Raw genomic sequence first — 13,599 nt, forward strand, 5'->3', positions numbered from 1 at the left:
TTTTATTTACAAAATGAGCCACTGGGGTTTGAGATTTCTGTTGTGTTGGCTGACAGTGAGGGTGGAGATAATAACAAGGCAGGGAAAGCTTGTGATGAATTTTATTTTAAAGTGCATGGCGCTTAATGAGCGGAGGCAGCATTTTGTACCAATTATACAGAATGTTCAACTCCTGTTTCCTCCTAGGAAGTAACGTAACAGAAGGCACTTCACTAACTCTACTGGAAACTAGTGGACAGATACAAAAATATGTTAGAATGCATGACAAAAGCAACAAGGAATGCCTCATATACCAGATTGGGGCATTGAGTATCAGCAGCCTGACTAAAGGAGGAATTAGAGAAGTTATGCTGAACCTTTATAAAGCGCTGGTTAGGCCACAACTGGAGTATTGCGTCCAGTTCTGGTCACCACACTTTAGGAAGGATGTGAAGGTCCTTGAGAGGGTGCAGTGGAGATTTACCAGAATGGTTCCGGGGATGGGGGATCTTAGCTACAAGGACAGGTTGGAGAAGTTGGATTTGTTTTCTTTATTGCAAAGGAGGTTGAGGGGTGATTTGATAGAGGTGTACAAGATTATGACTGGTTTGGATAGGCTAGATGGGGAAAGGCTGTTCCCACTAGTTGATGGTACAAGGACTAGGGGACACAGATTTAAGGTTTTGGGCAAGAGATTCAGGGGGGATGTGAAGAAAAACTTTTTTACGCAGCGAGTGGTGAGGACCTGGAACTCGCTGCCGACGGAAGTGGTGGAAGCAGACACACTCAATGGTTTCAAGGGGAGACTGGATAGGCACTTGAGGGAAATAAACTTGCAGGACTACGAGGATAGAACGGGGGAATGGGACTGACTGGATTGCTCTGCAGAGAGCCGGCATGGACTCGATGGGCCGAATGGCCTCCTTCTGTGCTGTTATGACTCAATGACTTATGACTCCAACCATGCTCATGTGGGAGAGATACAAAGGAAACCAGGGAGAGACTGGCAGATCGGAGGGAAATTGCAGATGAAGGAGGCACCAGGTAACCTTTGCTAGGACAGAATTTTACAAAATTTCCTACCTGCTGCCCTTGTCCTTCTAGGTGGAAGAGGTCACGGGTTTGGGAGGTGCTGCGAAGAAACCTTGGCGAGTTGCTGCAGTGCATCTTGTAGATGGTACACACTGCAGCCACGGTACGCCGGTGGTGGAGGGAGTGAATGTTTAAGGTGGTGGATGGGGTGCCAATCAAGGTGAAGGGAATTCAGCTTTAAGAGCTGAAGATTTCGGAATTCTTTTTAAAGTTATTTTTTTTCAGAAGGCAGTTGAGCTGTAAGGGCTAAAAACGGCCTATTTTTACGATTTTAATTTTTTTTCATTTCAGAAGGCAATTCCACTGCTTTCTGAAATGACAGCCTTGCTTTCAGAGCAGGCTGTTCTTGCTGCAATGATGCAGCGGTCACGTTACATTGAGGCTTCCTTCCGGGACCAACACCACCAGGACGGCGTTGCACTGTGAGTTTAGCGCTGGGCTAATGTTAATTATTCCCCAGCACCACCATTTTCGGCAGCTGTTAACACTGGCACCGGCAGCTTTTTTGCCGTCCATGAATTTCTAGGCCTACGTGTTATAACAGTTAGATGTAAAACCAGTATTTCCTACATTACAACAGTATCTATACTGTAAAAGTACTTAATTGCATGTAAACCTCTTTGGGACATCCTGAAGTCGTGAAAGGAGCTAAAGAAATGGAAGTCTGTCTTTCCTTTCCTTTCTGTTATCTGAAACTTTAATGGCGAAAAAAAAACCCTCATTGCAGTGCCACCTACAGGCATTACAGGTACATCCACTGGAAATATCCCATACAGTTAATAGTGGTTTTCAATGTATTTTGAAATGTAATGTTGTGACCCACCTACCATTTTTTATATATATGTTAGAAATATAGTTACTCTCCCATGGTGCTGCTGACAGACAACAAAACATATGCTTTCTTTCAAGCACATAATCAAGGTTGACACTTAGTGCAATATTGTGGGATTGCTGCAGAGTCAGAGGTGTTGTCCTTCAGTGAAGACATTAAGCCAAGGTATCATCTACCTTTTTGGGTGCTTCAGATGGATGTTAAACATCTCATAGCACCATCCAAAAAACATTTCCTGATGTCCTGGCCAACTTTTAACCTATATCATGAAAAATAGATTAATTGAACATTCATTTAATTGCTGTTTGTTGAATATCGCTGGTGCAGAATGGCTGCTGTTTGCCCATGTAACAACAACTACTGGTCTGCAAAAGTAAATATTATAAGTGCTTTGAGATGTTTTGACTTGATAAGGTGATATAAGGCGATGGTGATATATATATAAAATAAATATCCAGGTATTGTAAGGGGTGGTGTGGGGTGGCGCGTACGCCCAGTCAGTTGTGCCTCTGACTGTTTATGAGTGGTTGGAATCGCTCCCGCGCCCCTGGGTTCTAGACACCGGACTTAGGTACAAGGCGGCGACACAGAAAAGACTCGAGTAGACAGGTGGTTGGATGTAAGCAAAACCAAGATTTTTATTGAAGAAGAAATTAACACAATCTTATGAAAAGTTACCAGTATACACTTGTACAGGCAAAATATGAAATAACTATACTTATACAGGGAATGGGGAACACACGGCACATCGAGGGAAAACGACTATCTTAACAATCCCCTTATCCTTATCCCACCCCCTGCACCTAACTAAGTTAAGCTATGAGGGGTCAGAATTCATGCTCACCAATCCAAAAAGGTCTGCTGAATTCAAAACAGCGGTGGAGTTTGGGGTTCGCTCTTTGTGCTCTCTGGAGCCTGCCGTCGTCACGTGGTCTTGGGGTGCTGCAAGGGTGTTGTCCAGGTACAAGTACCCCAAAGTTAAAGTCTCTGCTTGGGTACTTTACCTCGCAGGGATGATGATTCCTCTTCCTCGGCCGGCAGTTGGAGTTTGCATGAAGATAGTCGCAGGTCAGCTGGACTGAAGGCCCGATTATTCGAAGCTCTTCTTCAATCGTCTTTCCATTCGTCTTCTTCACCACCTCGCCTCGTCGCGTCCCGCTTGGCCTGGTTTGTCCGTGTCCGCCTGGCACAATGCCGGGCGTCCCTGATGGAATGGGGAAGGCACGGGCAGTGGCTGGGCGGTAAGCGCGGGACAGGGGAAGAGCAGTAGCCACAAGGGCGAGGGGCCGGAGCCGGAGCAAAGGCTGAGAGCAGAGCGCAGAGAGAAGGTTGCCAGTGGGCCTACAATTATACTCCTTCGGATGGCCCTTATCTGCGCGCCAAATCAGGTTAGTTCATTGTCCCAATCTTGGCTGGCTTGGATGGCCGGTAATCGCATCTACTGGCCTGATAATTGACCTGTTTTGTTATTAATACATCTTAATGGGCCTGTCCAGCCTCGATAGTTTCCTTAAGCTGTTCCCGATTATTTATGCAAACTGCTTGATGGCCTTAACTATAGGCCTAACTGGGTTTTGATCTGTCTCCGATTTGGTCTAATACATCATTCAAAGTCCTGTCTGGTTTTCAAAATGCAAAGTCTCTCTTCACAGAAACTGCAGCTTTGGTTTCGATTTCTCCACAAGCTGCCTGTGCCGCAGAGTCCAAGTTTTTAAAATCTCACAGGCTTTCTGCCACGAGGCGCGGACGCCATCTTGGGTACCCTTTTTCATTAAAATGTCCATGCAGGGTCCCTTTTCTTATTAATAACCTTTGGGGAAATGTAGAAATTTTGCGAATCTTACAGTATATATATAGTCATTTCTTTCTGTGTTCCCTCTATAGGTTAGAAGTTTACAGCGCAGGAGGCCATTCAGCCCATCATGTCTGTGCTTTTGGCTAGAGCAATCCAAAACTAATCTGACTGATCTGTCCTTTCCCCATAACCCTGTATCAGCCTCAGTTTCAAACGTTTATCTACACATCCCTTAAAAGGTGTATGGGTTTTTCCCTATTCACATCAAAATCCTTCATAATTTTAAAATGCTCTATTGAATCCTCTTAACTTTCTCTGCTCCAATAGAGAAGGTTAAGGGGGGGGGATTTGATACATAATTTTAAGTATCTTGAGTCTCTTCTCATAACTATAGTTATCCCTGGTATCATCTTGGTGAATCTACGTTGTACAGTATGGTTTTAATGTCCTTTTTACGCCATACAGTACTCCAACTGGAGCCTAACCAGTGTCTTGTACAAACTTATCATTACCTCTTTGCTCTTGTATTCTATGCCCTTATTCATAAAAACACAAAATACTGTTGGCCTTTTTCATGGCTATCTGTATTGTCTATCTGCACCTGCAGGGAGTTCCGTATTTGTACCCCAAGATCTCTCTGTTCCTCTACCCTCCTCCATATCTTTCTATTGAGTGTGTTTTCCCATTCCTTGTTTTTCCTTCCACAATGCATTTCCCCTTTTAATCTGCCACCTGCCTGCTGTTTCTGCTAACCGATATCCTTCTGAAGCCTTTTAGTATTTCCCCTCATTTTTTGTGTTGTTAGCAAATTTTGGTATTGTGCTTCCTGCACCCAAGGCCAAGTTATCTATTATGTACACATATTGAGAGCAAAAATGGGCCCAGCACTGACCACTCCAACCCTTCTCCATTCCAAGCAACACCCACTAACTCTAAGGGCTGGATTTTGTGAATGGAGGCGAGTAGGAGGCAGGACTGCTGCTTGCCATGTCAATGTCCTGCCTCCATCCTCGCCTGACCAACCAGAGGTATTTCCCCCTGATTGAGCTTGTTAAGCCCGCCCTGCGGGCTCAGCAGGCCAATTAGGGAGGAAGTCACTGACAAATCACGTCAATGTCAGACGTGCTATCTGTCAAGACTTTTTGAAAGAAGAAATGTCAGTGTTTCACAGCTCTGTGAAGCTGTCAAACACTGACATCCTCTTTAGTTTGATGAGCCTTTGTGTTCAGGACTCATCAAATCTTTCAAAGTTGTAAATTTCACAGGGTTGTTGGAACAGAGGTTCCAACAGCCAGTCTGTGAAATTGACAAGCAGGATGTCTGCTCTCCCGATCCACCGCGGCTAAAGGCTGTAGGAAGAAAACAAGGTAAGTGAACACTTTTTTAAACTTATCAGTCACCTTGCATACTTACCACTCCACACTTGCACCCATCACTCACCTCTACACCTTACTTCCAGGTGCCTCCGACCGCCGCAGACCTCCTCCATGTCTCCTCCAACCCGGTGGGGTTCTCCGAGGTCGGGAAGCCTTCGCCTGTGAAGGTGAAATGGCACTAATCCTTTTTTCTGCCTGTTAACGGGCAGTTAAAAGGATTAAATGCCTTTCCCGCTTCCAGGAGACGAGACCCGAAGCTGCACACCTTCTCGCCTCCTGGCAAAATGGCACAGAGGCAGGATGGGGGCGGCTTTGCCATCCGTCCCCACTTTCTCCGAGTTTACCAGCAGTCCCATGGGGCTTGGAAAATCCAGCCCTAAATCTTTGTTTCCTGTCTGCCAACTTTCATTCATGCTGTTCCATTTCCTCTTATACCACACACCTCAATTTTTCCGACAAGCCTCTAGTGAGACACCTTGGTGGAACGCCTTCTGAAAATCCAGGTACACTACATGTACCACCTTCCCGTTATATATGCAAATTGGTCACTTAAAAAAAAACTCCACTGAATTTGTCAAACATGATTTGCCTTTAACAAATACATGCTGGTTGTTCTTGATTAACCTATGCATTTCTAAATGCTCACTAATTTTATCTTTGAATTATGATTTTAGGCCTTTCATTATAACTATAAGGAGTGATTTCTACTTCTGACCTGTTCACCCATTATATTTTCTCATCCCTAGTATCATCAAACTAAATCTCTGCTGCACCTTATCCATGGCTTAAATAGCCTTTCTATAAAGTTGTTCAAAACTGCACAGCAAACAGTTCTCCAATCAGTGCCATATAAATTCATGACCTCCTTGTTTTTGTATTCAATGTATACATACATATACACAACTTTAGAGGTAAAAATGAAAGAGCTGTCCAATTTAGTCCTACACCCCAGCTTTTTCCCCATAACCCTGTAAATTAGTCTTCAAGTACATGTCCAATTGCCTTTTGAAAGTTCGATGGAATTTGTTTCCACCACCCTTTCAGATAGTGTATTTACATATCTTAACACCCCTCTGTGAAAATAATTCTCCTTATTTCCCCTCTAGTTCTTTTGGCAATTATTTTAAGTCTATGGCCTCTGGTTATCGACCCATTTGCCAGAGGAAAGTTTCTCCCTATTTGCTCTGTCAAAACCCCTAATTATTTTGAATACCTTATTTGGTCTCCCCTTAACCTTCTTTGTTCTAAGGAGAACAATCCCAGCTTCTCCAATCTCTCCACATAACAGAAGTTCCTCATCCCTGATATCATTCTGGTAAACCTCCTATGTATCCTCTCCGATCCTTGACATCTTTCCTAAAATGTGGTGCCCAGAATTGTACACAATACTCCAGCTGAGGCCTACCCAGTGATTTGTAAAAGTTTAACATGACTTGCTTGCTTTTATATTCAATGCCCCTATTTACAAAGCCAAGTATCCCATACACTTTCTTAACTGCCGTATCAAGTTGTCCTGTCACCTTCAAAGACTTGTGAATATGCACCTAGAGGTCACTCTGCTCTTGCACCCCTCAAAATACCTCTATTAGGTCTCCCCTTAACCTTCAAAATAGTATCATTTAGATTATACTGCCTCTCCATGTTGTTCCTCCCAAAATGCATCACTTCACACTTATCCACACTAAATTGCATCTGCCATGTACCTGCGCATTTTACCAGTCTGTCCTCCTGAAATCTGCTACTATCTTCTTCACTATTTAATATGTTGGCAAGTCCTGTATCATCCGCAAACTTCAAAACTGTACTCCCTATACCCAAATCCAGGTCAATTATATATAACAAGAAAAGCAATGATCCCAATATTGAATCCTGGGGGACCCCACTGCATACTTCACTCAAGTCAGAAGAACATCCATTCACCACTACACTCTGCCTATCACTTAGCCAATTGTGTACACAAGTTACCACCGTCCCTCTAATCCCATGTGCTTATATTTTACGAATAAGTCTGTTATGTGGTACTTTATCAAATGCCTTTTGAAAGTCCATATATACACCTGCTGTACTACCTTCCTCAACCCTGTTACTTTATCAAAGTACTCAATCAGGTTACTCAGACACAATTTGCCTTTAACAAATCCGTGCTAGCTGTCCCTTATTAACCCATTCTTCTCCAAGTGAGAATTAATTTTGTCCTCGACACTGGTCTCCAGTAGTTTTCCCACTACTGACGTTAGACTAACTGGCCTGTAGTTACCAGGTTTATTGCTCTCTCCTTTTTTTTTTTGAATAGGGCTGTAACATTTGCAATCCTCCAGTCCTCTGGCACCACTCCCATATCCAAGGAGGACTGAAAGATTGTGGTCAGAGCGTCTGTTATCTCCACCCTTGCTTCTCTCAGCCATCTAGGATGCATCCCATCTGGATCAGGTGGCTTGTTAACATTGAATGATGCCAACCTATTTAGCTCCTCATTTCTATCTATTTTTACCCTATCCAATATCACTACTCCCTTCTCCCCTACTGAACTTTTAGATTTAACACAGGCGTAATCAAACCTGCTCCTAAGTTTATATGACCCAAGAATAGATGCTTCTGCAATCGAGAAAGAAGTACCTTTACAGACCAGGAATTTAACTAGTAACATTTTTGATTAAACGGGAACGTGCTCAACTGGGCCAAAGGGTAGCCTAACACATACTTTACCCCCACCTAGTTTACACATTTTCCTTATTGGAGCTCATACCCCTTTCACAGTCCACCATCACTCAAGTATCTAAAGTTGCTCCGGCATCTCAATCTCTGATTCTTGTGGTCCTATATGCTGATTCAATAATTTATTCTCCCTTACCATATTGTAAGTGTGCAACAGACTGATTCTACTCCTTACTGTTACTGAGGAATCTGCTTCAAACACTGCACTGAATTAGACTTCGTGCCGAGAACTTCAGCTACCAATTTACATCAATCGCAGCTTGATAGTCCAGAATTTTTTATGGAATGCTGAGTTTTTTGCAGGAATGTTTGATGTCACTGGCAGGGCTTAGGCGCATGGTAACTAGGAAGCAGCTAATATATAGTAATCTATACTGCAGTCTTTATTTTGTGAGTAGGCAGTGTTTGTAACATATGTGGTGCTAGTCTTACAATATTCGTTTTCCTTTGTGATTCCATATATTTAAATTTTGATCATAGCCAGGGTGTCTGGGTGTTGCCTTTGTGGATAGGGAAATTCAGAGGGCAAACTATTTCTGCACTGCTCCTGTATACTAACCAGCAGTGGCTAGTTCAGCAATATTGGCAGAGAGCTATACAGATGTATAAAAAGATGCCTACCTGTGAAGGAATAAGCAATATAACCTAATCAGAAAAAGACACCATTCTATGAAAGAATTCTGGCCTTATTAAAACATGACAAACTGGGTCTGGAAATCTAGAAACCTAATGATGGAAAAGCTGTGATAGCATTCTGGCTATAGAGATAAGATAAGTTGTTGACACTGAATCAATAACCTTATTGAAACAGAAGGTTAAAGGCTCCTGAAGTCTGAACCTTTGGGAACAAGACAATTGTTACCCAGTACAAGGTGTTCTAATTTACACCTTGTAAAGGAGCACATAAAAGTAACAAGCATCTGCCTTCATAAAAATGATACCAAGTAAAGCGCACCTGCTGTTGCGCCGTTTTTTATGATAAATTTAGAACACCTAGAGAAGAGACATAGTTCTGTAGTGCTACCAGCTGAGGTGACTAAGAACTGCAGGGGTCAGCAGAAAAATGACGAGAGATAATTAGCTTACATCAGCAGAAAACCTTAAAGAAAACACCACTGGAAAGGGTATAAATATTGAACTCTCAAATGGGATCATAGACTCGCTTAAAGGGGCAAAGCGATTCTCGGCTTCAGAGCTAGCTCTCTAAGTCTACAACCCTTTGTACCTCGGGGATCAAGATACTGTATTTGATTTTGGTGGATATCCTGATTAAACTTTAAGAACTGTAAAACTGTAGCGAAGTTAAGATTTGAGAGTAAGAATCTCTTATAAGATTGTAAAGCTTTCTCTTTTTGGAACTGTTAATGTTGCGATTGACTCACCAACTGTAAATTATATATCGGTTCTTTAATAAATCTATATATTTTTAGAATTGTCTCACATAATACTTCTGTATCAAACTCGCGAACTCAATCTAATTGCAAAATACTGCGGATGCTGGAAATCTGAAATAACAACAGAAAATGCTGGAAACACTCAGCAGGCCAGGCAGCATCCGTGGAGAGAGAAACAGAGTTAACGTTTCAGGTCTGATGAAGGGTCCCAGACCTGAAACGTTAACTCTGTTTCTCTCTTCACGGATGCTGCCTGGCCTGCTGAGTGTTTCCAACATTTTCTGTTGTTATTTCGCGAACTCAATCTCTGTACACTCTTTGGTGAGGAGTTGCAGAATTCTGGGGGAGTTTTCTGGACCCTCATAATATCTGGAACGTTACAGTTTAGCTAAACTTATTAAAAGTGCTACCTGGAGGATGGTAACATTTTCAGGTTGTTCCTTTCCTTTAGGGAGAGATAGTCCGGACCTTTAGACCCAATTAAGCGTCTTTAGGATTCGGCTACCTCAAATTTTAGTTTAAAGTGAACGTCTGAGGAATACACCTGATCCGGGGTAGCCCTAAAGGGGATAGGACTAGTAATTATCCCTTCATACCATCTTAGCTAGGTAATGGTGGAAGACAGACTCTTGCTGGGGCATACTTCCACAGATACCACCTGCCTTCCAGTACCTTGTTAAAACAGTCATTCTTCACATGAGGCTAGATAGCTATTGCTGACAGACTACTCAACCATGGAAGATATAACCGAGTCCAATGTCACTCTCACCAGATGTTCTCACACATACACAATCTCCAGTAGGGGGATTCACTGAATAGCAAAGAGGAGCGGGAACCCTGGTCAATTTTTATCATCTGAAGCTTAGGGATACTAATCCGATTACAGCTAATGAATGTCTTGTAAGTTTACTTGTAAATAATTGCAATTTAAAATGCCAGTAGAGTGCAATTTACAGATGAATCTTTGCTAGCGCATTATAGGGTCTTGTCCTCATGTATTCTTTAATGAAAACTTAAACATTCAGCAACTTATTGGTATCTTATGAAAATATACCTCCTAAAAACATACATCCTTCCTCCAAGAGTACTGTGAAAAAAAAGCATTATGTCCTTTATTCTTCAGTTAACAGATACTGCGCTGAATTAATCATCAGCACAAATTTTGTAAAACTGAAATTAAATTGGGGGGTGGGGAAATCTTAACCACCAAGAACAGGTGGGGGGTAAAAATTTTTTTTAGAGCAGGTGCGCAACCCGGCTCCAATGCACTCACTTCTGGGATTAACGGAGGCGCATTTGAATGCCGGCGATAAACCTATACACCAAAGTCAGGGATTTAATTATTGCATGCAAGCAGGTACTTATTGGCCCAATTAACATCCTTAAGAGACGATATTGAGATCTTTGCAAATTGTTTTTAAACTTAGCTCCAAATTTAACTTGTGCAGCACTGGTTTCCTGGGGCTCGGGAAACTGACCAGGGGAACGGAGGCAGGTTTGAGCAGCAGTTCAGATGGGCATTTAAATTAGTCATTGTCCCATCTGAATAAAAGTTCACTTATTGCAGCTGGTGTCTCAGTTCCCTCTAGCAGACGTTTGGCAGAGAGTGCGTGTGTGGATACAGCTTTTTTCAAACTTGAAGGTTTTCAAACAGACTTCAGGATGGGAGGCGTACTGGATGTTTTGACAGAACATCAGAAGAGGAAGCCCATCACCATCCATATGCTGTGGTGGGATCAGCACAGGAGGGAGGCCAAGGTTGCAGGAGGCACTACTCACATTACAGGGTTTACAGACAGAGGCTCAGTTTCCTTGACCTCTCGGAAAAGCAGTGTTTCCGCAGGCTGAGGTTGTTATGTCAGGTGGTGGCAGCCATCTGCAGCCTTCTAGTGGAAGGCCTGCTCCCTGCTGGCCATGAGTTACCAGTAGCTGTGAAAGTGACCATCGTGCTCAACTTTTTCACCTCCGGATCCTACCAGGGTGCTGCCAGAGACATATTCAGGTCTCCCAATTGGCTGCACATAACTGCACAAGGCAGGTCGCTGATGGCTTGTTTGCCAGGGCCAACAATTATGTAAATTTCCCATGATGACAATAGCCTCTGACAGGATTCCCACAGGTAGAGGGTGCCATCAACTATACACATGTGGCAATCTGAGCACCACCACAGGAACCAGGAATGTTTATAAACCACAAGGAATATTCATCCTTCAATGTGCAGCTGGTGTGCAACCACAAGAGCTCCATGCAGGTGTGCGCCAGATTCCCTTGGAGCTGTCATGATGCCTTCATACTGCAGCAGTCTAACATACCAGAACGTTTTGTTCCAGGAAACAGACTTAAGGTCTGGCTCATAGGAGACAAGGTATACCTCCTTCAAACTTGGCTCATGACACCGGTGAGGAACCCCACCAATGAGGCGCAGGAGTGCTACGAGAGCCACATGACCATCAGGTGTGTCATCGAGCAAGCCATTTGAATGTTGAAGATGCAGTTCAGGAGGCTGATTAGTTCTGGAGGCATCCTTCAATACTCGCTAGTGAGGGTATCCAGAATAATAGTGTGCTGCGTCTTGCACAGCAGAGAGGATTGAAGGTGGAGGACGACAAAAGGGCTTATCAATCAACTTTGGATGAGGAGCAGGAGGAGGAGGAGGATGAAGATGGGGCATCCATCGCCAGACTAGCTGCCCTAATATCACAACAGTTCACCTAGTGCAAAACATAAGAAATGAAGTCCTGCGGTCCGCTCCCACCACCAGGGCCATCCCTGCCTCCCCTTTGCACTAAACAGACCTTCAACCACTTATCCACCCATTGCACATCTGCCCAATGTATAGTCATGCATTAACATTCATCATAAGAAAAGTGATAGGGCGAGTTTGGCACTTGGGATGCAATAATGGGCAAGATGTGGAAATGGTGCTAATCAATAAATTTTATGTGGGATTATTAAAAAAAGTAAACCTAACACAACATTTTGCCAAAGACACATGTGGATACCCTTGGTGAACTACAATTTCTTCAAATTACGCTTCCTACTGCTTCTACGTGGTGCATCTTGTGTGGCTTCAGCATAGAGGCAGCCTGCTCAGATCCCTGCTCTGACTGTTGAGATGCTTTTGGCCTATGCCCTCCAAGGTTTGGAGCCCCCAGGGCCCCAAAGACTGCTCCACCTGCACAGAGGCAGACTTGGCCATCGGGAGCATGTTGGGTACTGGCTGGGGAGAGAGGGGAAAGAGGGGGCAACAGGTGAGAAGTGGAAGTGCTTTGAGTGGAGTTCTCACTCCCATGTCCCCTTTCTATCATCCCTCTCCTGGGCCAGTGCCACATCACTCCTACCACTCTGCTGCATGCCAACTTGATGGAAATCAGTGACGTGTTGTAAGATGACATTAAGGTAGGTCATCCTGTTTAAAACAGCAGACAAATTAGCATCTAAAGTCTGCATGGGCATAGTCATGGCCTACATGGACTCACTTGAAAGCCGTGCTTGAAGCTCCAAGGAGGCGGCCATTCTCTGCATTGCAGACATTCTAGCAATTCCTTGCGCCACCAATCCACGAGCGATCGAGTTGGACTCCTCCATCTGCTTTGCTATTTTGGAGAGTGTGCGTGGCACGTCTGTCAGTACCTGGCCAAGTTGCTGAAGCACCTCTAGCATTCTTCTGCTCAACAATAGCCCCCAGGGTTCAGCATCTGTGTCCAGCTGAGCAGAGCTTGGATAGGATTTTGTCCCACGACGCGAACTCTCCACAGCTGTCCCTGCCACCAGTGTCTGCTCATGGTCTCTTGAGATGTGAATCACCAGGCGAAAACGCAGCTATCCAAGTGGCCCCACCGAAGTGTGAGTATCTGCGCTGGTGCATGGCTGTAAGTGTTGACAGTGCACCCTCAGAAGGAATGAGGTCCTCTGAGGAATCATCCTCATTATGTCCTGCGACTCGCTTTACGCGTGAAGGCCCTGGAAGACAAAAGGGATATGACTCAGTCATGGCAAAGTCATAATCTTGCCAACCATACTCAATCTTCTCATTTGATAGCAAAATACTGCGGATGCTGGAAATCCGAAATAACAACAGAAAACACTGGAAAAACTCAGCAGGCCAGACAGCATCCGTGGAGAGAGAAACAAGGTTAACGTTTCAGGTCAAAGACCTTTCGTCAGAACTGGAAAAAAGCAGGAAATGGAATAGATTTTAAAGCAAGTTTAGAGGCTGGGAAAAGGGGGGGGGGATGAAAGAACAAAAGGGAAGGTCAGTGATAGAACAGAAAGCAGGGGAGATTAAAAGACATTGAGAGACATTAAGAGATATTCAAGGCAAGAGGAGGTGGTAATGGGACAGGTTAAGGTACAAAGGATGGCTCTAGATGAAGTGTGAATTGCGTTGGCAGAATGAAGGACAGCTGCCATGTG

General features: G+C 43.9%; 1 protein-coding gene across 1 annotated transcript in view; it reads left to right on the forward strand.

Annotated features, from left to right (window-relative positions):
• Window positions 1-1,464: 1,464 nt before the first annotated feature.
• The window catches only part of LOC147114826 (uncharacterized), a 132,854-nt gene continuing 120,719 nt past the window's right edge, over window positions 1,465-13,599 (forward strand). The window contains exon 1 of the mRNA XM_085992800.1: window positions 1,465-1,493. The gene's annotated coding sequence lies outside the window, so the exon portion shown is untranslated. The remainder of the gene's footprint in view (window positions 1,494-13,599) is intronic.

This window comes from Somniosus microcephalus, chromosome 7 (genome assembly GCF_052327205.1).
Source record: "Somniosus microcephalus isolate GS21.2 chromosome 7, FLI_Smic_1.0, whole genome shotgun sequence".
Lineage (NCBI taxonomy): Eukaryota > Metazoa > Chordata > Chondrichthyes > Squaliformes > Somniosidae > Somniosus > Somniosus microcephalus.